This window comes from Oncorhynchus masou, chromosome 2, assembly GCF_036934945.1.
Source record: "Oncorhynchus masou masou isolate Uvic2021 chromosome 2, UVic_Omas_1.1, whole genome shotgun sequence".
Taxonomy (NCBI): domain Eukaryota; kingdom Metazoa; phylum Chordata; class Actinopteri; order Salmoniformes; family Salmonidae; genus Oncorhynchus; species Oncorhynchus masou.
The window spans coordinates 10,337,995-10,364,071 of record NC_088213.1 but is presented as its reverse complement, the minus strand read 5'-3'; the positions used below and the strand labels follow the sequence as shown (position 1 = coordinate 10,364,071).

At 45.8% G+C, this 26,077-nt stretch overlaps 2 pseudogenes; both read left to right on the top strand.

Annotated features, from left to right (window-relative positions):
• LOC135552488 (high affinity cAMP-specific and IBMX-insensitive 3',5'-cyclic phosphodiesterase 8A-like) overlaps window positions 1–958 on the top strand; it is a 162,118-nt pseudogene extending 161,160 nt beyond the window's left edge.
• Window positions 959–12,121: 11,163 nt separating this feature from the next.
• LOC135555163 (KH homology domain-containing protein 4-like) lies at window positions 12,122–24,217 on the top strand (annotated as a pseudogene).
• The last annotated feature ends 1,860 nt before the right edge of the window (window positions 24,218–26,077 follow it).

Here is a 26,077-nt window from a genome sequence, read left to right as displayed (position 1 = left end):
CTATGGTACAGCTACGTAGTCTATAGTACAGCTACGTAGTCTATAGTACAGCTACGTAGTCTATAGTACAGCTACGTAGTCTATAGTGCAGATACGTAGTCTACAGTATAGCTACATAGTCTACAGTACAGCTACATAGTCTACAGTATAGCTACATAGTCTACAGTATAGCTACATAGTCTACAGTACAGCTACAGTATAGCTACATAGTCTACAGTATAACTACAGTATAACTACATAGTCTACAGTATAGCTACATAGTCTACACTATAACTACAGTATAACTACATAGTCTACAGTATAGCTACATAGTCTATAGTACAGCTACATAGTCTACAGTATAGCTACATAGTCTACAGTATAGCTACATAGTCTACAGTACAGCTACATAGTCTACAGTACAGCTACAGTATAGCTACATAGTCTACACTATAACTACAGTATAACTACATAGTCTACAGTATAGCTACATAGTCTACAGTATAACTACATAGTCTACAGTAGAGCTACATAGTCTACAGTAGAGCTACATAGTCTACAGTATAACTACATAGTCTACAGTACAGTACAAATTAAGTACATAGTCTCCTGTTTAGTCCACAACAGGCCCACACATCTGTTGGCCTATAGACTGTCAGGATCTTTCTGGATCATTATTTAATGCTGAATAACTTTACTCTTAAATCCGTTCTTTGCTGGATACCGTCATGTGCTACCCTGTCTGCTTTGACCGTTGACATATTGGTCATTTATCAGACTACTATTCTCCAGAGAGACTGAGTCAGTACATCTGTACGGCACAACCTCGTTTTAATCCGTCCTAAATCAATCGTTCAATGATCTGTTGTCCCCAGCGTTCGCAGACCTTCCCAACCTCATGCAGCACCTGGACAACAACTTCAAGTATTGGAAAGGCCTGGACGAGCGGAAGCTGCACAGCCTGCGTCCCCCAGAGTAGGAGCACCCCCGACTGGGGTCGACGCCAGGCCCCGGGCCCCTCCTTGGTTCCCGTCCGTCCAGGGGCGACCAAGCCTTCGCTCTTCTGCTTCTGTAACACGCCATCAAGCGTCCACATGTCCGTCCAACAGAGACAACACACACTGACGGACGGACAGACGTGCTGCAGCAACACCAGGCTCTTGCTTCGTACATAAACCTCGCTAGCTGAGGATGGATGATGGACAGACACATGGCGCCTCAGAGTCCCTATAAACTACCAGTGCCTGGTGGGCGTGTCTGTATGCTCCTACTGCTGCCAGGGAGGCTGTGTGAGGGACTGTTCTTCTCCCAGCCAACCTGGTGATGGATGTACCATCCCCTTCAGTACTCACACACGAGTTCCCCCTCTCTCTCTCTCTCTCTCTCTCTCTCTCTCTCTCTCTCTCTCTCTCTGTCTCTCTCTCTCTCTCTCTGTCTCTCTGTCTCTCTGTCTCTCTCTCTCTCTCTCTCTCTCTCCTCTCTCTCTCTCTCTCTGTCTCTCTCTCTGTCTCTCTCTCTCTCTCTCTCTGTCTCTCTCTCTCTCTCTCTCTCTCTCTCTCTCTCTCTCTCTCTGTCTCTCTCTCTGTCTCTCTCTCTGTCTCTGTCTCTCTGTCTCTCTCTCTCTGTCTCTCTGTCTCTCTCTCTCTCTCTCTCTCTGTCTCTCTCTCTGTCTCTCTCTCTCTCTCTCTCTGTCTCTCTCTCTCTCTCTCTCTCTCTCTCTGTCTCTCTCTGTCTCTCTCTCTCTCTCTCTCTGTCTCTGTCAGAGGCCTCTCTCTCTCTGTCTACTCTCTCTCTCTGTTCCTCCTCTCTCTCTCTCTGTCTCTCTGTCTCTCTCTGTCTCTGTCTCTCTCTCTCTGTCTCTCTCTCTTTCTCTCTCTCTCTCTGTCTCTCTGTCAGTCAGAGGCCGGCTGATGTTACTGTCTCTCTGCAGACTGACTGCACTGTTGGTTAGAGCTACGGAGAAACACACAAACAAACTGAACATGTAGATGTCAGGTGGTTTCAAGTCTCAGGCACCTCCAATGAAACACTGTTTGGAGGATCAGCTGATGGGACAGGTTCACATTACACAGTTTTTCCTCCTAAATGGCACCCTATTCCCTATATAGTGCACTACTTTTAGGATAAAAGAGTCTATGGGGCTCTGGCCATAAGAAGTGCACTTTATATAGAGAATAGGGTTCCATTTGGAATGGCCAACAATGTCAAATCCACGTCAGACCGTACTACCCAGTGTGTGGTGGGCATTCCGACCGGATAAATCCCTATATCACCCCCCAGTGGCCACCGGGTTGAACTACACTCCACCTCCACCAGCTGCCACCATCACCTTTTACTATGTCTTCTAGCTGTACTTCCTTTGTTTCTTTGTCCTTCAGAAGCACCTCGTCCACTGGAGGACCTGTAGCGACGGGATGGGACACGAGGCCGTCCTAAACACACTAGAATTGTGTTCCATATACCACCTATTTCCTTTATAGTGCACTACTGTTGACCAGAACAAATCATCAAATCAAATGTATTTATAGCGCCCTTCGTACATCAGCTGATATCTCAAAGTGCTGTACAGAAACCCAGCCTAAAACCCCAAACAGCAAGCAATGCAGGTGTAGAAGCACGGTGGCTAGGAAAAACTCCCTAGAAAGGCCAAAACCTAGAGAGGAACCAGGCTATGTGGGGTGGCCAGTCCTCTTCTGACTGTGCCAAGAGTAGTGCACTATTGTCGTATCGGCCCTGGTCAAATATAGTGCACTATAAAGGGAATAGGGTGCCATTTTGGGACGCATCCAGAGACATACGTTTGTGCGGGGTGGGGGTGTGGTCACGGGTGTTCAGTGGGTGGAGCTAATTAACTGTCCTCAGGCCATTGGTGAAAGACACAAACATTCAGACATCTTGGTCATAGCTCGGTCATTATTACAGACAATTTGGTCTTTTTATTTTGTTTTAAATGTTCCATATTTTCTTTATAAAACAAAACAAAAAAATGAGTAACATCAATTAATGAATTATCTGATGATGACGATGATGAAGAAATTAGAACAAAAATAAGAAAAGATGAAAGAAAGACGAGCCAAAGCTGAATAACATAATATTATATAACTCTCTGAGTCTTGTCGATGATGAGGAGGATTATTATCCATAAGAAAACATTAACGTTATAAACATTTGATTTTATTTTAGTACAGTATCAGTTTGAATGGACATCTTTGTATTGCACTGTAAAACAACAGTTGAATTGTCTATAATGTCTCAGTGATTTAGTCCATGGATGGGAATCGGGACATTTAACTTGTTGGAATAAGCTGTTGTTGTTGTTGTCTTATCACCTTTGCGAGTTTGTGTCACATTTCAGTTGAATACATTCAGTTGGACAAGTGACGAGGTATCCCCGTTTCCATCGGCAACCCAACCTGTCTGTGGATTTAACAAATGCTGTTGACCGACAAAAGGAACTCACCGCATCCCGCTACAGCAGAAATCAGAGAACAAGAAAAACTATGTTTTGGACTGGAAAGATTTTCTCACAGAAATGTTTGTATCAGGTTTATCCTACTGAAACAGACTGCCTTATTTTATACTATATTTCTACAGTACATCGTAGAGCTACAGTACATCGTCCCAGCTAGATCGTCCCAGCTACAGTACATCGTCCCAGCTACAATACATCGTCCCAGCTACAGTACATCGTCCCAGCTACAGTACATCGTCCCAGCTACAGTACATCGTCCCAGCTACAGTACATCGTCCCAGCTACAGTACATCGTAGAGCTACAGTACATCGTCCCAGCTACAGTACATCGTCCCAGCTACAGTACATCGTCCCAGCTACAGTACATCGTCCCAGCTACAGTACATCGTCCCAGCTACAGTACATCGTCCCAGCTACAGTACATCGTCCCAGCTACAGTACATCGCCCCAGCTACAGTACATCGTCCCAGCTACAGTACATCGTCCCAGCTACAGTACATCGTAGAGCTACAGTACATCGTCCCAGCTACAGTACATCGTCCCAGCTACAGTACATCGTCCCAGCTACAGTACATCGTCCCAGCTACAGTACATCGTCCCAGCTACATCGTAGCTACAGTACATCGCCCCAGCTACAGTACATCGTCCCAGCTACATCGTCCCAGCATCATCGTCCCAGCTACAGTACATCGCCCCAGAGCAGTACATCGTCCCACAGTACATCGTCCCAGCTACAGTACATCGTCCCAGCTACAGTACATCGTCCCAGCTACAGTACATCGTCCCAGCTACAGTACATCGTCCCAGACAGTACATCGCCCAGCTACAGTACATCGTCCCAGCTACAGTACATCGTCCCAGCTACAGTACATCGTCCCAGCTACAGTACATTGTCCCAGCTACAGTACATCGTCCCAGCTACAGTACATCGTCCCAGCTACAGTACATCGTCCCAGCTACAGTACATCGTCCCAGCTACAGTACATCGTCCCAGCTACAGTACATTGTCCCAGCTACAGTACATCGTCCCAGCTACAGTACATCGTCCCAGCCCCAGCTACAGTACATCGTCCCAGCTACAGTACATCGTCCCAGCTACAGTACATCGTCCCAGCTACAGTACATCGTCCCCAGCTACAGTACATCGTCCCAGCTAGCAGTACATCGTCCCAGCTACAGTACATCGTCCCAGCTACAGTACATCGTCCCAGCTACAGTACATCGTCCCAGCTACAGTACATCGTCCCAGCTACAGTACATCGTAGAGCTACAGTACATCATCCCAGCTACAGTACATCGTCGCAGCTACAGTACATCGTCCCAGCTACAATACATCGTCCCAGCTACAGTACATCGTCCCAGCTACAGTACATCGTCCCAGCTACAGTACATCGTCCCAGCTACAGTACATCGTCCCAGCTACAGTACATCGTCCCAGCTACAGTACATCGTCCCAGCTACAGTACATCGTCCCAGCTACAGTACATTGTCCCAGAGCTAGCTACAGTACATCGTCCCAGCTACAGTACATCGTCCCAGCTACAGTACATCGTTTTGCTACAGTACATCGTCCCAGCTACAGTACATTTTCCCAGCTACAGTACATCGTCCCAGCTACAGTACATTGTCTGAGCCCAGTACATGGTCCCAGCTACAGTACATTGTCCCCTACAGTACATTTAATAACTACAGTACAGAAAACAAATCGTAGTTCAAGTACATGTCCCAGCTACAGTACATCGCCCCAGCTATTACATTTATAGAGCTACAGTACATCGTCCCAGCTATAGTACATTGTAGAGCTACAGTACATCGTCCCAGCTACAGTACATTGTAGAGAATACAGTGCCGTCCCAGCTACAGTACATCGTCCCAGCTACAATACATCGTCCCAGCTACAGTACATCGTCCCAGCTACAGTACATCGTCCCAGCTACAGTACATCGTCCCAGCTACAGTACATCGTCCCAGCTGTGAAATGTATCGGGTACATCGTCCCAGCTACAGTACATCGTCCTGTTTCCCAGCTACAGTACATCGTAGGCTACAGTACATCGTCCCAGCTACAGTACATTGTAGAGCTACAGTACATCGTCCCAGCTACAGTACATCCCAATGGATAAGGACATATGGACGTTTTTTAATAACATAGTCAGAAAACAAATGTATGTTCAAGTAAATGTCAATATTTTTATAGACTCTGAATTTTACACTGGAGTGACAGGAATAACAGAACAACTTATTAACTATCTGGGTTCACCTGCTGTGAAATGTTTTGTTGGGTTGGTAGAGAAACATTTCAGTCCTGTAAACAAGAGAAACTCTGTGTCTGTGTCCTAAATTGCACTCTATTCCCTATATGGTGCATCTCTGCCCGCCCTGGTCTAAAGTAGTGCAACCAGCTGTGTCTGCACTATATGGTGCAATAGGCTGCAACTGTAGTGCACTATGTAGGAATAGGGTGCACCCTGGTCTAAAGTAGTGCACTATCTGGGAATAGGCTGCCAGCCCTGCTCTAAAGTAGTGCACTATGTAGGGAATAGGGTGCCAGCCCTGCTCTAAAGTAGTGCACTATGTAGGGAATAGGGTGCCAGCCCTGGTCTAAAGTAGTGCACTATATAGGGAATAGGGTGCCAGCCCTGCTCTAAAGTAGTGCACTATGTAGGGAATAGGGTGCCAGCCCTGGTCTAAAGTAGTGCACTATATAGGGAATAGGGTGCCAGCCCTGCTCTAAAGTAGTGCACTATGTAGGGAATAGGGTGCCAGCCCTGGTCTAAAGTAGTGCACTATGTAGGGAATAGGGTGCCAGCCCTGGTCTAAAGTAGTGCACTATATAGGGAATAGGGTGCCAGCCCTGCTCTAAAGTAGTGCACTATGTAGGGAATAGGGTGCCAGCCCTGGTCTAAAAGTAGTGCACTATATAGGGAATAGGGTGTAATTTGGTACGCACACTATATGATTATAATGATTAATTAAGGATGTGGATCACAGAATTGTCTATCACTGTCTTTCCCCCTCTGTCTCCTAGAAACCAGCTTGCTTTGACTTGATGTTGACCAACGTCCTCCCATTATTGGCCATTTGTTCAAGGTCCTTTGTAACATGCAGACAAGGGGTCACTTTACCCAGGTGCTCTCTGCCCAAGGGTGCTTTCAGATGAGGATACTAATATATGTTAAACAATGTTGCTTATTCAGATGATGTCCTATTTAAACCGTATATATATATATAAAATACCATAACACATAAAGCGAACGTGGGTTGTTGATGATGTGTTTTATTATTAGTGATCGATCAGTAACTCAATAACTGTTTCAGGTTGAATTAAACACTCAATCAGGGAATGAGTTTGTTCCTTCTGGTTCGCTACTACATCTGGTCTGAAGGCACCGAGGGGAGAAAAAAAAAATGAAACAAATTAGAAATGATTCAATGGAGAATAAAATAATGACAATGACTTCTGTTGCACCATGTTTTCAGTAACGAGACAATTTACTGGTCAGCACTCACAATCTCTATCTCCTCCTCTATCTCTGGTCAGCACTCACAATCTCTCTCTCCTCCTCTATCTCTGGTCAGCACTCTCTCTCTGTCTCTCTCTGCAACAATCTGGCTCCCCTCTAGCTCTAGCACTCACCTTTCTCTCCATCTGGGAAACTGTGTTAACATCTCTCTCTCTTTTCTCTCATCTGTTTTTTACTCAAATTTGAAAGGACACATCTATCTCTGTCTCTCTCTCTCTTCCCTCTATCTCTCTATCTACTGCTGGAGTCTATCTCTCTTTGTGGATCTCTCTCTGGGGAAATATGTCTCTCTGTCTACTGCTGGAGTATACTAGTACACAGTGTGTCAGTTTCTATAGTTGATATCATTTATATTGTGTCATGTATGTCTACTCTACTGTATGCTAACTCTCACTACCAACCCAACCCAGTTCTCTCTTCTGAGTTTAGTCCAGCCTTTCAGCCTGGCCTCATAGACTAGACGTAACATAGTTAACATTTAAATGAGTATGACTCTATGTTATAACTTGGTTACATAAGACAGAAGGTTACTTAAGACAAAAGGAAGGAAATTGGTCTGGGAGGATGGGGTGGTGTATAACGAGAACGTCTAGTAACATCACCGGTTCCGTGTTCTAATCAAATCACGGACAACTTGAGCATTTCAGCTAATTAGCAACTTTACAACTACTTACTACTTGTCAGCTACTTAGCATGTTAGCTAACCCTTCCGCTAACCATAAACGCTAATTCTAGCAGTCCAAACTAATGCACAGTACACTGTGGCCTGAGCCAGATAATCACTTTGTTTTCTATTCTCTATTTAATGACTACTCCTTCAGAGGTGAATCCTGTAACTCCCACTGAAGCCACGTTTTAACATAGTCACCCGTAGACGTCAATGAGTAAGGATTCATCACAACCCTTCAGGGTATTCACCACGTCCTCATTTCAAATCAAAACACCCAATGATCAGCAACAGGAGAGGTCTTGACAAGAGGCTCAGCCCTGAGAGAGAAAAGAGGAACTGCAGAATGATGGTAGAAAAGAAAAACAAGATATCTGACATTTCAAATAGACACTGTTCTGTACAAATCAAATAAGAAGCCTGTAAAACCAGCTGGGCCTATTCCCCTTTTTTAGGCCTCCAGATACTTGATAAGTTCAGTAAACATACCACCAGCCTCAACCTTATATATCCTTCTACAAGATACTTGATATGATATATACACCGAACAAAAATATAAACGCAACATGTAAAAGTGTCCCATGTTACATGAGCTGAAATAAAAGATCACTGAAATGTTCCATACGCACAAAAAAAGCGTATTTCTCTCAAATGTTGTCCACAAATTTGTTTACATCCCTGTTAGTGAGCATTTCTCCTTTGCCAAGATAATCCATAAACCTGACAGATGTGACATATCAAGAAGATGATTAAACAGCATGATCATTACACAGGTGCACCTTGTGCTGGGGGACAATAAAAGGCCACTCTAAAATGTGCAGTTTTGTCACACAACACAATGCCATAGATATCTCAAGTTTTGAGGGAGCGTGCAATTGGCATTCTGACTGCAGGAATGTCCACCAGAGCTGTTGCCAGATAATTAAATGTTAATTTCTCAACCACAAGTCGTTTCAGATCATTTGGCAGTACGTCCAACCGGCCTTACAGCCACAGACCACGTGTAACCATGCCAACCCAGGACCTCCACATCCGTCTTCTTCACCTGCGGGGTCGTCTGAGACCAGCCACCTTTGCCAGCTGATGAAACTGTGGGTTTGCACAACCAAAGATTTTCTGCACAAACTGTCAGAAACCGTCTCAGGGAAGCTCATCTTGTGTGCTCGTCGTCCTCACCAGGGTCTTGACCTGACTGCAGTTCAGCATCGTAACCGACTTCAGTGGGTAAATGCTCACCTTTATGGCCACTGGCATGCTGGAGAAGTGTGCTCTTCTCTGGATGAATCCTGGTTTCAACTGTACCGGGCAGATGACAGAGATTGTGTATGACACAGAGATACCGTGACGAGATCCTGAAACCCATTGTCGTGCCATTCTTCTGCCGCCATCACCTCATGTTTCAGCATGATAATGCATGACTCCATTCACAAGGAACTGTACACAATTCCTGGAAAATGAAAATGACCTGCGTTCTTCCATGGCCTGCATACTCACCAGACATGTCAGCCATTGAGCATGTTTGGGATGCTCTGGATTGACGTGTACGACAGTGTTCCAGTTCCCGCCAATATTCAGCAACTTCGCACAGGCAGGCAGGCCAGGCGCATGCATGCTGACAAGGTCGCCAGTTGTACGGTGTTTCCTCCGAAACATTGCTGCTTGGCTTCGGGTTAAACGGGCATTGTGCCAGGAAGCAGTGTGGCTTGGCAGGGTTGTGTTTCGGAGGACTCATAGCGCTTGACCTTCACCTCTCCCGAGTCCATACTGGAGTTGCAGCGATGGGAGAAGACTGTAACTAACAATTGGACATCACAAAATTGGGGAGAAAAAGGGGTAAAAGTACAAATATATATATATATATATAATTTGCACAAGAGAGGACTGGGACAACAGCCTGATCAACTCTATGCGAATGAGATGGGTCGTACTGTATGAGGCAAATGGTGGTCACACCAGATACTGACTGGTTTCCTAATCCACGCCCCCTACCTTATCTGTGACCAACAGATGCTATTTGTATTCCCAGTCATGTGAAATCCATAAATCAAATCAAATCAAATGTTATTTGTCACATACACATGGTTAGCAGATGTTAATGCGAGTGTAGCGAAATGCTTGTGCTTCCAGTTCCGACAATGCAGTAATAACCAACAAGTAATCTAACTAACAATTCCAAAACTAATTTCTTATACACAGTGTAAGGGGATAAAGAATATGTACATAAAGATATGAATGAGTGATGGTGCAGAGCAGCATAGGCAAGATACAGTAGATGGTATCGAGTACAGTATATACATATGAGATGAGTATGTAAACAAAGTAGCATAGTTAAAGTGGCTAGTGATACATGTATTACATAAGGATGCAGTAGATGATACAGTACAGTATATACGTATACATATGAGATGAATAATGTAGGGTATAGATTAGGGCCTAATGAATGTAATTAAATTGACTGATTTCCATGTAGCGCTTACATTTCTGTTCAGTGTACTATGCTAATGCCAGCCTCAACCTCATGTATCCTTATCCAGATACTTTATATTTATTTTCGTTTTACCTTTATTTAACGAGGCAAGTCAGTTAACAACCAATTCTTATTTACAATGACGGCCTGCGCTGGGCAAATTGTTGCGCCGCCCTACGTGACTCCCAATCACGGCCGGCTGTGATTCAGCCTGGAATCGAACCAGGGTGTCTGTGGTGTCCCATAGGATTTGTCTAGAGTAACGAAACGTGTCCTACAATGGACCTCCATTGGGAAGCAGTATGTTTACAATGCAAATACAGGGCCTATAGAAAGTCAACAACCCCTTGGATTTCTTTCAAAAAATGTATATGTTTTACAAAGTGGGATTCAAAAATAATAATTGTCAACGATCTACACAAAATACTCTGTAATGTCAAAGTGGAAGAAAAATTCTAAAAAATAATTGAAGATGAACAAACTTAAAACACTAATATAACTTGATTAGATAAATATTCACCTCCTGAGTCAATGCATGTTAGAAACACCTCTGGCAGTGATTACAGCTGTGAGTCTTCTTGGGTAAGTCTCATAAGAGCTTTGCACACCTGGATTGTGCAATATTTGCCCATTATTCTTTCAAAATTCTTCAAACTTTGTCAAGGTGTTAGGGATCATGGCTAGAGAGGAATTTTCCAAACTTGCCCAAAAATTTCAAGCATATTTAATTCAAAACTGTAACTTGGCACTCAAGAACAATCTGTATTCTTGATAAGCAACTTGTATTGTGGGTAATTGGCCTGCTGAAAGGTGAAATCCTCTCCCAGTATCAAGTGTAACGCAGACTAAAGCAGGTTTTCCTCTGGGATTTTGCCTGTGTTTAGCTCCATCCCGTTTCTTTTCGTCCTGAAAAACTCCCCAGTCTTTTCCGATGTAAAGCATACCCATAACATGATGCAGCCACCACCATGCTTGAGAATAAAAAGGCAGTTACTCAGTCATGTATTGCGTTGAATTCTCCCTAAAACGTAAGGCTTTGCATTTAGGCCAAAAAGTGTATTCCTTTGCTGTGTTTTTTTTTGCAGTATTACTTTAGTGTCTTGTTGCATACAGATACACCTTTTGGAAGACTTGTAGGATTATTTGTATTATTATTCTTTTCACTCTTTTCTCTGGGGCGGCAGTGTAGCCTAGTGGTTAGAGCGTTGGACTAGAAACCGGAAGGTTGCGAGTTCATACCCCCGAGCTGACAAGGTACAAATCTGTCATTCTGCCCCTGAACAGGCAGTTAACCCATTGTTCCCAGGCTGTCATTGAAAATAAAAATGTGTTCTTAACTGACTTGCCTGGTTAAATAAAGGTAAAATAAAAATAAAAAAAACTCTGTCATTTAGGTCATTATTGTGGAGTCACTACCATGTTGTTGATCCTGCCTCCGTTTTCTCCCATCTTCTCTGTAGCTGTTTTTAAAAATTAATTTTAAATGAATTTTTCCTTCCTGTCCTGCTCAGTTCAGAAGGACGACTGCATTTTTTGATTTGTCTGGGTGGTTTAATAAATCATCCACAGATTAACTTGACCATGCTTAAAGATATATTCAATGTCTGATTTGTTATTGTTACACATCTACCAATCACTGCCCTTCTTTATGACGCTTTCGATAAGCTCCCTGGTCTTCATAGTTTAATCTGTGCTTGAAATTCAATACTTCACTGAGGTGCCTTACAGATGTTGAACATATGGGGGACAGAGGAAGGGGTTGTCATTCAGAAATCATGTCCATAGAATGTATTATGTGATTTGTTAAGCCACATTGTAATTCTAAATTAATTTAGGCTTGTTTAAACAACCAGGGTAAATACTTTTGCGACAACTATATTTTTTATAAATAAAATGAACAAATGTGCAATGCACTTTCCAAACGGTGAAAGGCAGCAACACGCAACATAGTGTCTAGTCTGTCTGTCCGAAAAGCCACACGAAGAAGAAATATTTGTCCGTTTTTCTTTGACTTTTCTCTGGTGTTATGCAGTTGACGACAGTGTGAAGTTCCCTGGGTGCTTTTATTTCGAGCGGAACGGGAATCCAGACTGCCCTGTACGACACCGTCGGCGGCCTTTACGATCGGACCGGAGTCCTGAGGAATGAGGACGTGTCCAGGGCTGAGTCGAGTTGCTAGTTTGGACACACATTGCTCTGGATATTGAACTGTACTAGCTATGTCGTCTGGGATGACTGGACAGACACCGTAAGTTACACTTAAAAAAATAATATTTTGAATAAATTACGGACGCAAGAACACGTCATTTTTAATTTATTTTTTAGCTTCGTGCTAAAATGTTAGCTACCTACCTTAGTACAGTAACGTTAGCGGTGGTTGCTGGTTTTACAGATAACGTTTTTATTCCACTGTATGAAAGTACAATTCGTTATAACTAGAATATTTCGTAAAGGTTTGTCCGAAATTGATGACCAAGCCACAGTCGTAGATTCTTGTTTTTTTTACTATAGCAGTAAAGTTGATCCGAGCGAACGTTGCTAGAAAACGGTATGCTAATTGAGCTAACGTTAGTTAGCAACACCGGTTTCTGGCTAAGTTTAATTGTCTAACGTCGTTTAACTAGACATAACATATCGCTATTTAGTGGAGGGTCAAGAAAGCGGTCTCTCTAAAGTTGTGGTTACCTGCTGATACTACCCTCCAAGATCAATTATTTGTAGAGGAACAGGCCAGAACAGTTTTCAAGAGAATGCCGAGGCCTACTAACTCTACGAACACTGATGTTGGCAGGCATCGCATTCGCGACTAGTGTTACGCTAACTAGCTTGCAAACACAAGCTAGCCCTCAAACCCGGCCCTACAAAATTATATTTAGTTAAGATGAAATGATAAATGACATTTACATTTAAGTCATTTGGCAACCGGGCAAATTAGCCCCAAACTGTTGGATAAGATATCTAATTTCAATATGGAGCGCGTCCCAGATTAGTTATTGTTTCAGGTCACTTTATGTTGAATTGTCTAATTTCTCTCAATCATATTGGATCCAGGTGCCTAACCAATAGCAGCAGATGGGATCAGCCTGCTCAGCCCAAAACGAGGTAGACGTCATGCAAGGCTTCGCTTCCTCTGCCCAGACCTGCGCGTCGGCCACTTCGACCCCTCAATCAGCCCAGCACCCTGTAGCTGGCCCCATGGTGCCCCAGACATTGCAGGGGGACATGCCAGCAGCACAGGGAGGAGGCGTGGAGATGGCTGCTGCTATGGCTGCTAAGATCAACGCTATGCTGATGGCCAAGGGGAAACTGATGGTTCCTCCACCACTACCTGGCAAGGTGAGAGTGAAAGGGTTCATCTAACTTTCTCTTACTCTCTCGTGGTCCTGAGGAATCACTGTTGCATGCATTTAATCCAGTCCTAAGGGTCACCTGTCCAGTCATAAGAGGCTCAAGCCACAGACTAGAATGGTTTCCTTTGGTGGTGCAACTTGTCTCTGAGAACAGTGAGAGTGATGGATTGTCATTGTTTTCAACCACATAATGTAATGTAGCCATGTCCCATAGCTGGAGGTAATGAAGGTGAGGCCAGTTGAGACCATGTGACCTTCACTGATACCCACCTCCTAGAGTAACACAGCAGAGAGAACCACCCTGGTCTACAGACACACCACGGTTACTGCTGCCGCTCACAACACTCTAGGCAGTGTCTCTAACTCAGTTAGTCCTTCTGCACACTGAGTCCCTGGCTTTTGTTCCAGCTCAGTACTAACAAACCTGATTCAACCAAATAGGTGCTTTAGTAGGATCTAAAGCCTGAACCCCGGTTGGCTTCTCGGGGGGTTAAACAGTGACCTAACTGCATGCTATTGTATGACTAAAATGACGTTAGTTATTTAGTGTTTGTATGCGGACTCATATGAAACGTGTCGCCCACAGATCCCTCTGTGTATGTCGGCTGCCACTAGTGGAGACGAGACTGTGGTGACAGAGGTGGATATCAACGATGTGCCCATCAACAGCAGAAACCTGCTCACCAAAGGGAAAACACAGGAAGAGGTAAAAAAAAGAAAGAAGAGGGGGAGACCTGAGTTTTCATCTCTCCTTGATTCTTCTCCAGCATCGTTCCACTTGGCTCCTTCTTAAAATGCCTCTGGGACGGACCTTGGACCTTTCCTCCTATAGGAATGAGAAGGGGGTGGATCCCGTCACGCGGCCTAAATCACAACCCTTTCTGTATAATACATATCTAATATATTCTATTTAGAAGACGTGTCTACGTACATTTTTATGTATTCGTGGCCCCAACTAATACTGAAAAGTTTCTCTCTTTTTGTTGTTGTTTCAGATTCGTCAGTTCAGTGGTGCAGTCGTCTCAACCAGGGGCCACTACATGACCAGTGCAGAGAAGTCCCATGGAAAGGGAGTGTATGTATGCAGTTGGTGTTACTGTGTGTATCTGTAGGTGACTCGGACCACGTGGATTTCTAACGGACTCTTCTTATTTAGAGAAAGGCCCTTGTATTTACATGTCCAGGGGAAGAGCCAAGAGGAGGTCAACAGTAAGTAGACTTTCTATCACCTTCCCGTCTACAGTTGCATTAGATACTTTATTGTCCTCGGGATCCTGTCAATTACACAACCTAGTGAAGACCACACATCTCAGAGGATGACCATGGGTTGATGTGGTTGACTGGCTGTTGTCTTTCTCTCTATTATCCCCCATAGACCCCCTTGTCTCTCTATTTCCTGTGTTGTTTTACAGAGGCAGTGCTGAGGATAAAGGAGATCATCTCTGAGGATGTGTTGAGGACAGCTGCAGCGTTAGGATCCCAGCTGAGACCCGTCATACCCCCCCTGCCTCTCTACCCCCAGCCCCCTCGCCCCATGGCTGCCCCACATCCACACCTACCCAGGATGCCTAGTGTCAACCCCCCTGTGCCACATGGACACCGGCCCGCCGCGCCACACCAAGGGGTAGATACAGGGGTCCCTGGTCCTCACAGAATTTTCCCCTGAAAGGTTTTTAAGAAATCCTGCTTGGACGATTCCCTCCCTCCTTATTCCCTCCCAACTCTGGGAATCCTCTAACTGGGAATTCTAAAAACACAGGAACTTTGGGTTTTCACAATTTTGCAGCAGGGAAATGTGTTTTTCAGTTTGCAATCTGGCCCATGTCCCATAGCTGGAGGTAATGAAGGTGAGGCCAGTTGAGACCATGTGACCTTCACTGATACCCACCTCCTAGAGTAACACAGCAGAGAGAACCACCCTGGTCTACAGACACACCACGGTTACTGCTGCTGCTCACACTGTTCTCTAGCTAGTCATTTAGTTGGATTAAAAGATTAGCAGTTCAGACATTGACCAGCTCCCTACTCTACTGCTTCCTGTTGTCCATAAGATGGAGTATGTTTGTAATGTGGTGGTTGAACTATGTGTTGACCTGACCCAGGATTGTCCAAATGTAACTGTCATCTCTCCCCCGTCAAGAGTTTTGTGCACGTCAAGATTTTTGTGGGTCTGGACCAGTCCCTGCCCTCGTTCAATGTGAACGAGAAGGTGGAGGGTCCTGCAGGGATGTACCTGGGACACATCCAGACAGAGACGGGAGCCAGAGTGTTCCTCAGGGGGAAAGGCTCGGGGTACATAGAGCAGGCCTCACGACGGAGTCCTTCGAACCACTCTACGTCTACATCAGGTAACAGTTTACTTTCGGGTCAAACACCTTTATTTCTCGAGCCTATAAGGGCTCAACAGATCCTGATTCAGCCTATAAGGGCTCAGCAGACCCTGAATTCGGCCTATAAGGGCAGAGCCTCCTATACAGAGCCTGAATTCAGCCTATAAGGGCTCAGCAGACCCTGAATTCGGCCTATAAGGGCTCAGCAGAGCCTGAATTCGGCCTATAAGGGCTCAACAGACCCTGAAGAATTTTCATTGAAGAGGGGGTGGACTCATCAATATACACCAACCTGTGATGAGTACAAAAGCCATGTGAACTATTTGGAGGTTAAAAGAAGGTGAAACTATTGAAGTGTGTAGTTGTCACTGATACCCACCTCCTATAGGAAACAGTAGAGTGAACCACCTGACCTACAGACACAAGTCTACGGTGCTCTGCATCTACTCACATACCTGAACCAGTACAGACTTCACCGTTGAATTCTCTACAACTCACTCGTCCGCATTCAGAAGACTGCTCACCACACGTTGGCGAGCTACCAGTCCTGCTGCTCTCTCCTAGATGTTTGGTGAACCATATGTTCATCTCGTAGCGTCTGAAATAGTTTATTTCCTCTTGTAGTTGTTCCCTGCTGAGGTGGTGGTGGGTTGTTGTTGTTGTTGTTGGTTTCTTCCCATTTCAACACTGTTGTCTTTTCTTGTAGCCATCCCTACTCCACGGGGCTGGAAGCTGCCAAGAAACTCACAGAGAGCCTGTTGGAAACTGTAAGTCCATACAGTGTTTCCACCCAGATTACTTGTTGGTTATGCATTGTCGGAACTAGAAGCACAAGCATTTTGCTACACTCGCATTAACGTCTGCTAACCGTGTGTATGTGACCAATACCATCTGCTAACCGTGTGTATGTGACCAATACCATCTGCTAACCGTGTGTATGTGACCAATACCATCTGCTAACCAATACCATCTGTGTATGTGACCAATACCATCTGCTAACCGTGTGTATGTGACCAATACCATCTGCTAACCGTGTGTATGTGACCAATACCATCTGCTAACCGTGTGTATGTGACCAATACCATCTGCTAACCGTGTGTATGTGACCAATACCATCTGCTAACCGTGTGTATGTGACCAATACCATCTGCTAACCGTGTGTATGTGACCAATAACATCTAATTTGATACGCAGACAGTGTAGATGGGAGCGTATGCTAAATGACTCCAATGTACATGATTTACGGGGCGGCAGGGTAGCCTAGTGGTTAGAGTGGAGGGGCGGCAGGGTAGCCTAGTGGTTAGAGTGGAGGGGCGGCATTGTAGCCTTGTGGTTAGAGTGGAGGGGCGGCATTGTAGCCTTGTGGTTAGAGCGTTGGACTAGTAACCGGAACGTTGCAAGTTCAAATCCCTGAGCTGACAAGGTACAAATCTGTCGTTCTGCCCCTGAACAGACAGTTAACCCCACCGTTCCTAGGCCGTCATTGAAAATAAGAATGTGTTCTTAACTGACTTGCCTGGTTAAATAAAGGTAAAATATTTAAACTGGGTCGTGTTCATTAGCCACCCGAACAGAAGAAAACCGACTGAAACGAGGAGGGGCAACCGGGACTCGTTTTGTTTTCTGTTGGAAAAAGTTTCCGGTTTTGCGTGCCCTAATGAACACACCCCACGATGGAGGTTAAAAGAAGGTGAAACTATTGAAGTGTGTAGTTGTCACTGATACCCACCTCCTATAGGAAACAGTAGAGTGAACCACCTGACCTACAGACACAAGTCTACGGTGCTCTGCATCTACTCACATACCTGAACCAGTACAGACTTCACCGTTGAATTCTCTACCATGCTCTCTTTTTTTAAACCATGCATGTTGTGGGATTAAAAGTTATCGATATACTTGCTTGTCTGAGACTTATTTCACAGGATTTCTTCCTCCTGCTTACTCTCTAAATAAACATTATTCACTTCCCTTTTGTAAAGAGTTCAGTGTTGTCGTCCTGTTCCCTGTGTGTCTGTCGTCCAGGTGAGAGCAGAACATAGCCGCATGGTGTCCATCTACACAGCCACCGGCTCCACCCAACGTAAGTCTCCGCTCTCCTCTCTCTCTCTCTCTCTCTCTCTCTCTGTCTCTCTGTCTCTCTCACTCCAGAACTAACAAGCAGTAACTAAAATACCACAGTCATAGAACCAGGGTCTGTTTTCATAAAGAGCCTCTGGATCAGTTTGGGATTTGAATGGACAAGGGGAGGGACCCTGATCTAGATCAGCATTCAGTTTGGGGCCGGAGTTTGAATGGACAAGGGGGAGGGACCTGATCGGGTGATCCTAGATCAGCATTCTTACCAGCCGGGCCGGGTCCAAGACATTTTATGAATATGGGCCCGGGGAGTTTACCTGCTCAGGTGAAATAACCAGCCGGGCCCGGGAGTTTACCTGCTCAGGTGAAATAACCAGACGGGCCCGGGAGTTTACCTGCTCAGGTGAAATAACCAGACGGGCCCGGGAGTTTACCTGCTCAGGTGAAATAACCAGACGGGCCCGGGAGTTTACCTGCTCAGGTGAAATAACCAGACGGGCCCGGAGTTTACCTGCTCCAGGGCTCAGGTGAAATAACCAGACGGGCCCGGAGTTTACCTGCTCAGGCCCGGGAGTTTTTACCTGCTCAGGTGAAATAACCAGAGTTTACCTGGGGGAAATAACCAGACGGGAGTTTACCTGCTCAGGGGAAATAACCAGCCTGGAGTTTACGTGGACAGGGGGCCGGGAGTTTACTCAATGTTCTATCAGGTGAAATAACCAAACGGGCCCGGGAGTTTACTTCAGGGGAATATTATAGAATGACCAGAATGTTTCCGTTCCCGTAAATCACTTCCTATGTTTGCTTAAACCACGGACACAACTAGCTACTGTGGTAAATGAATCTCTTTCCGTCTCTAGTGGCACAACAACAACAAACAGAACAGTCAGACAGACAACAACCCTGTCTGTGAATGACGATCTCTTCCAATCACATCCATTAACCCTGATCTCCTATACTTCCCTTTCAGCATACCCAGCTGATGGATACCCAGCTAATAGCTCTTACTCTAGCCAGGGCTGGTACAGCAGTGGTTACCCAGGGTGTAACGGGCTGTCTGGGGGCTATGCTGCCTCTACCAGCTACCCCACACCGCCAGGACCCTCTGGCTATTGGACTAGTGCTGCTAGTGGTCAGCCCAGTCAATCTAACCTGTCGACAAACCCTCCATCTTCTCAGGCTATGGTTCAGTATCCTGTCTGTCCCAGGAAGACACACCCATACCTATTACAGGTACGTAGTGGCTAAGAAACCATACCTCGACCTATTACAGGTACGTAGTGGCTAGGAAACCGGTACCTCGGCCTATTACAGGTACGTAGTGGCTAGGAAACCGGTACCTCGGCCTATTACAGGTATGTAGTGGCTAGGAAACCGGTACCTCGGCCTATTACAGGTACGTAGTCGCTAGGAAACCATACCTCGGCCTATTACGGGTATGTAGTCGCTAGGAAACCATACCTCGGCCCATTACGGGTATGTAGTCGCTAGGAAACCATACCTCGGCCCATTACAGGTACGTAGTGGCTAGGAAACCATACCTCGGCCTATTACAGGTACGTAGTCGCTAGGAAACCATACCTCGGCCTATTACAGGTATGTAGTGGCTAGGAAACCGGTACCTCGGCCTATTACAGGTACGTAGTGGCTAGGAAACCGGTACCTCGGCCTATTACAGGTACGTAGTGGCTAGGAAACCGGTACCTCGGCCTATTACAGGTACGTAGTCGCTAGGAAACCGGTACCTCGGCCTATTACAGGTATGTAGTGGCTAGGAAACCGGTACCTCGGCCTATTACAGGTACGTAGTCGCTAGGAAACCGGTACCTCGGCCTAGTAGTTCGTAGTGGCTAGAAAACCGGTACCTCGGCCAAGTAAGTTCGTAGTGGCTAGGAAACCGGTACCTCGGCCTATTACAGGTATGTCGTGGCTAGGAAACCGGTACCTCGGCCAAGTAAGTTCGTAGTCGCTAGGAAACCATACCTCGGCCTAGTAGTTCGTAGTGGCTAGGAAACCGGTACCTCGGCCAAGTAAGTTCGTAGTCGCTAGGAAACCGGTACCTCGGCCTAGTAGTTCGTAGTGGCTAGGAAACCGGTACCTCGGCCAAGTAGTTCGTAGTGGCTAGGAAACCGGTACCTCGGCCTAGTAGTTCGTAGTGGCTAGGAAACCGGTACCTCGGCCTAGTAGTTCGTAGTGGCTAGGAAACCGGTACCTCGGCCAAGTAAGTTCGTAGTCGCTAGGAAACCGGTACCTCGGCCTAGTAGTTCGTAGTGGCTAGGAAACCGGTACCTCGGCCTAGTAGTTCGTAGTGGCTAGGAAACCGGTACCTCGGCCTAGTAGTTCGTAGTGGCTAGGAAACCGGTACCTCGGCCAAGTAAGTTCGTAGTGGCTAGGAAACCGGTACCTCGGCCAAGTAAGTTCGTAGTGGCTAGGAAACCGGTACCTCGGCCAAGTAGTTCGTAGTGGCTAGGAAACCGGTACCTCGGCCAAGTAGTTCGTAGTGGCTAGGAAACCGGTACCTCGGCAAAGTAGTTCGTAGTGGCTAGGAAACCGGTACCTCGGCAAAGTAGTTCGTAGTGGCTAGGAAACCGGTACCTCGGCCAAGTAGTTCGTAGTGGCTAGGAAACCGGTACCTCGGCAAAGTAGTTCGTAGTGGCTAGGAAACCGGTACCTCGGCCAAGTAGTTCGTAGTGGCTAGGAAACCGGTACCTCTGCCTAGTAGTTCGTAGTGGCTAGGAAACCGGTACCTCGGCCTAGTGGTTCGTAGTGGCTAGGAAACCGGTACCTCGGCCAAGTAAGTTCGTAGTCGCTAGGAAACCATACCTCGGCCTATTACAGGTATGTCGTGGCTAGGAAACCGGTACCTCGGCCAAGTAAGTTCGTAGTCGCTAGGAAACCATACCTCGGCGTAGTAGTTCGTAGTGGCCAGGAAACTGGTACCTCGGCCTAGTAGTTCGTAGTGGCTAGGAAACCGGTGCAGGTATGTATTGACAGGAACATCGGTGGATTGTCCAAATAGGATTCAGGACAGGGATCAGTTGTTTAGGACAGACAACACCGTGACACTCATAAGAAAGCAACAACAAAAAGGTTTCTCAACTGAAAATTGAAGTCAGGACTTCAGTTTAGAAAATATCTATCAGTTTCATTAGTTAATAGCAGCCAGGAGATTCAGTTGTACACCATTTTAAGGACTGACCAGATGTATTGATGAGGGACACCATTTTAAGGACTGACCAGATGTATTGATGAGGGACACCATTTTAAGGACTGACCAGATGTATTGATGAGGGACACCATTTTAAGGACTGACCAGATGTATTGATGAGGGACACCATTTTAAGGACTGACCAGATGTATTGATGAGGGACACCATTTTAAGGACTGACCAGATGTATTGATGAGGGACACCATTTTAAGGACTGACCAGATGTATTGATGAGGGACACCATTTTAAGGACTGACCAGATGTATTGATGAGGGACACCATTTTAAGGACTGACCAGATGTATTGATGAGGGACACCATTTTAAGGACTGACCAGATGTATTGATGAGGGACACCATTTTAAGGACTGACCAGATGTATTGATGAGGGACACCGTTTTAAGGACTGACCAGATGTATTGATGAGGGACACCATTTTAAGGACTGACCAGATGTATTGATGCGGGACACCATTTTAAGGACTGACCAGATGTATTGATGCGGGACACCATTTTAAGGACTGACCAGATGTATTGATGAGGGACACCGTTTTAAGGACTGACCAGATGTATTGATGAGGGACACCATTTTAAGGACTGACCAGATGTATTGATGAGGGACACCATTTTAAGGACTGACCAGATGTATTGATGAGGACACCATTTTAAGGACTGACCAGATGTATTGATGCGGGACACCATTTTAAGGACTGACCAGATGTATTGATGCGGGACACCATTTTAAGGACTGACCAGATGTATTGATGAGGGACACCGTTTTAAGGACTGACCAGATGTATTGATGAGGGACACCATTTTAAGGACTGACCAGATGTATTGATGAGGGACACCATTTTAAGGACTGACCAGATGTATTGATGAGGGACACCATTTTAAGGACTGACCAGATGTATTGATGAGGGACACCATTTTAAGGACTGACCAGATGTATTGATGCGGGACACCGTTTTAAGGACTGACCAGATGTATTGATGAAGTTGTACACCATTTTAAGGGCAAACCAGATGTATTGATGACCCAGGGATTAGACTAACTGTTGTTTGGGTTTGACCTTGGTGTCTCAGGACCCTGGGTGCAGTGACCCGACGGAGACAGACCAGACGGAGACCGACCTGTCGTCATCCAGCTCCCCTCAGACAGGGGCAGGAAGTCCTAAACGACGCTTTCAGGAAAAGACTGAGGCTGAGCGGCCCTCTCAGGTGAGACGGAGATAAAACTGCCGAAATATGCGAGAGGATGATTTTCAAGAGAAGGGCTTTTGTCAACTGAGTAACCTAGCTAAAGCTAAATCAATAAAGGCCGTCCCCAACCCAGATGTGTTAGCTCAGCGGTTACTCTTTAAGTGCAGAAAGTGTTTTTTGTTTTGTTTTTAGGAATGAATTCAAACCGTGCTCAGTGGTGTTCTGCTAACAGTCCTACCCGTCTCTCTCCCCCTCAGCCTGCCAGCAGCTCACCTGAGGCCCCGGTGAGAGAGAAGTCTCCTCCTCTACCTCCAGCTCAGAGAGAGGAAGAGTCGGGACAAGGAGCTGAAAGGTTTCGACATGGATCTCCTGTTCTAAATCTCTTAACAATGTTGCTGGTTTTGTTTTGCCCTGAACGTTCAAAAGGGCACAACGGAATAAAAGAGAACCATTGTTTCTTGTTACACGTTCAGACCAGATTTGGGTTGTTTTCGTACATTTTGCTCCTACTGAACACAGCCCTAAATAAAGCCTCTGATGTTTCTCCACCTGGTTCCTTTTGTCTCTGTCTGTAGGATGTTGATGCCACCTCCTCTCCCTGTGTTTCTGGCCCCTGGCCCTGTGGCACGAAAGAGACCCAGGGAGACAACAGTACCAGAGGTCCCACCCAGAACCCTCGGCCCTGTGGCACACAAGAGACCCAGGGAGACAGCAGTACCAGAGGTCCCACCCAGTCTACCACCCAGAACCCTCGACCCTGTGGCACACAAGAGACCCAGGGAGACAGCAGTACCAGAGGTCCCACCCAGTCTACCACCCAGCACCCCTGCATCACAGGGTACGCTTCTTACTGGGAACACACTTCACTGTACTTGATGCCTGAATGGGCAGACTTTTTGACCATGATGAAGTTGAGTGGTGTTTTCAAAGATGTCTTCTCCCCTCAGTAGTGGAGTAATGGAGACGATCTGTTCCAGCTCCTCTGTGATTGGCTGAGCCGTGCTAACCGTCACTTCCTGTATGTGTTCTTTTGTCTTCCCCTTGTTCTCTCTCCACATGTCTCCTGGACCTGCTGCTACCTAACATGGGTCTATCTCATCTGGTGTCTGTGTGATCCCTCTGCTCTGACTGGCTGTGGATCAATCCAACCAACTCAAACATGGGCTGGGCTCCTCTCTTTTGCTCTCTCTGTCCCCCTCTCTCTCTCTCTCTCTGTCCCTCTCTCTCTCTGTCCCTCTCTCTCTCTGTCCCTCTCTCTCTCTGTCCCTCTCTCTCTCTGTCCCTCTCTCTCTGTCCCTCTCTCTCTCTCTGTCCCCCTCTCTCTCTCTGTCCCCCTCTCTCTCTCTGTCTCTCTCTCTGTCCCTCTCTCTCTCTGTGTTGCTCTCTTTCTGTCTCTTGCTGTCTGTCTTTGTTTTCTACAGATTGTCCTCAGGAGGTGAAGAAGACTAAGGTAGTGGAGAAGCCTTCATGCCTAGTACCCTACGGTGGGGACTCTTCTGATGAGGGAGAGGACTCCTAGCAGTAAGACTCTAACTCATACGCCCACTACCCTTCACTAATCCTATCAGCCCCAACCTAAAGTGTCCTCATTCCACTTAGATGCTGGGTTGCAGTGTTCAGCCCAAGTCTAGCTTTGCTCTGCTATTACCATCATCGACTACTGGACATTGGACAGAGCGTTGCATTGCTACGGCCCTGCCCCCCCCCCAAAAAATAAAGCTACTTTATGTTATTATAGATATTAAACCGTTTTCATTTGAAAAGGTTCATTTTTATTTCGAATCTGAAAAAGCATATGTAGTTGTCCATCCACGACCGAGCCTGCTCTACGACCGAGCCTGCAGTACACAAATTCACTGATTTATTACTGTTATATTGTGTATATTGGAAAATGGTGTGAATCTGTTCCCATGGAATACATTAATAAATGGATTTGGAAACAACATTCATCTTGTTTCATGTTAGTCTGTAACAGTGTTGTGGTAGTCCAGTCCAGGGTTTCATCATGTTAGTCTGTAACAGTGTTGTGGTAGTCCAGTCCAGGGTTTCATCATGTTAGTCTGTAACAGTGTTGTGGTAGTCCAGTCCAGGGTTTCATCATGTTAGTCTGTAACAGTGTTGTGGTAGTCCAGTCCAGGGTTTCATCATGTTAGTCTAACAGTGTTGTGGTAGTCCAGTCCAGGGTTTCATCATGTTAGTCTGTAACAGTGTTGTGGTAGTCCAGTCCAGGGTTTCATCATGTTAGTCTGTAACAGTGTTGTGGTAGTCCAGTCCAGGGTTTCATCATGTTAGTCTGTAACAGTGTTGTGGTAGTCCAGTCCAGGGTTTCATCATCAGTCTATAACAGTGTTGTGGTAGTCCAGTCCAGGGTTTCATCATGTTAGTCTAACAGTGTTGTGGTAGTCCAGTCCAGGGTTTCATCATGTTAGTCTGTAACAGTGTTGTGGTAGTCCAGTCCAGGGTTTCATCATGTTAGTCTGTAACAGTGTTGTGGTAGTCCAGTCCAGGGTTTCATCATGTAACAGTGTTGTGGTAGTCTGTTTCAACAGTGTTGTTGTGTAGTCCAGTCCAGGGTTTCATCATCAGTCTATAACAGTGTTGTGGTAGTCCAGTCCAGGGTTTCATCATGTTACTCTGTAACAGTGTTGTGGTAGTCCAGTCCAGGGTTTCATCATGTTAGTCTGTAACAGTGTTGTGGTAGTCCAGTCCAGGGTTTCATCATGTTAGTCTGTAACAGTGTTGTGGTAGTCCAGTCCAGGGTTTCATCATGTTAGTCTGTAACAGTGTTGTGGTAGTCCAGTCCAGGGTTTCATCATGTTAGTCTGTAACAGTGTTGTGGTAGTCCAGTCCAGGGTTTCATCATGTTAGTCTGTAACAGTGTTGTGGTAGTCCAGTCCAGGGTTTCATTATGTTAGTCTGTAACAGTGTTGTGGTAGTCCAGTCCAGGGTTTCATCATCAGTCTGTAACAGTGTTGTGGTAGTCCAGTCCAGGGTTTCATCATGTTAGTCTGTAACAGTGTTGTGGTAGTCCAGTCCAGGGTTTCATCATGTTAGTCTGTCACAGTGTTGTGGTAGTCCAGTCCAGGGTTTCATTATGTTAGTCTGTAACAGTGTTGTGGTAGTCCAGTCCAGGGTTTCATCATGTTAGTCTGTAACAGTGTTGTGGTAGTCCAGTCCAGGGTTTCATCATGTTAGTCTAACAGTGTTGTGGTAGTCCAGTCCAGGGTTTCGTCATCAGTCTAAAAGTGTTGTGGTAGTCCAGTCCAGGGTTTCATCATCAGTCTGTAACAGTGTTGTGGTAGTCCAGTCCAGGGTTTCATCATGTTAGTCTGTAACAGTGTTGTGGTAGTCCAGTCCAGGGTTTCATCATCGGTCTAACAGTGTTGTGGTAGTCCAGTCCAGGGTTTCATCATGTTACTCTGTAACAGTGTTGTGGTAGTCCAGTCCAGGGTTTCATCATGTTAGTCTGTAACAGTGTTGTGGTAGTCCAGTCCAGGGTTTCATCATGTTAGTCTGTAACAGTGTTGTGGTAGTCCAGTCCAGGGTTTCATCATGTTACTCTGTAACAGTGTTGTGGTAGTCCAGTCCAGGGTTTCATCATCTGTAACAGTGTTGTGGTCTGTAATGTTAGTCTGTAGTGTTGTGGTAGTCCAGTTTCCAGGGTTTCATCATGTTAGTCTAACAGTGTTGTGGTAGTCCAGTCCAGGGTTTCATCATCAGTCTAAACAGTGTTGTGGTAGTCCAGTCCAGGGTTTCATCATCAGTCTGTAACAACAGTGTTGTGGTAGTCCAGTCCAGGGTTTCA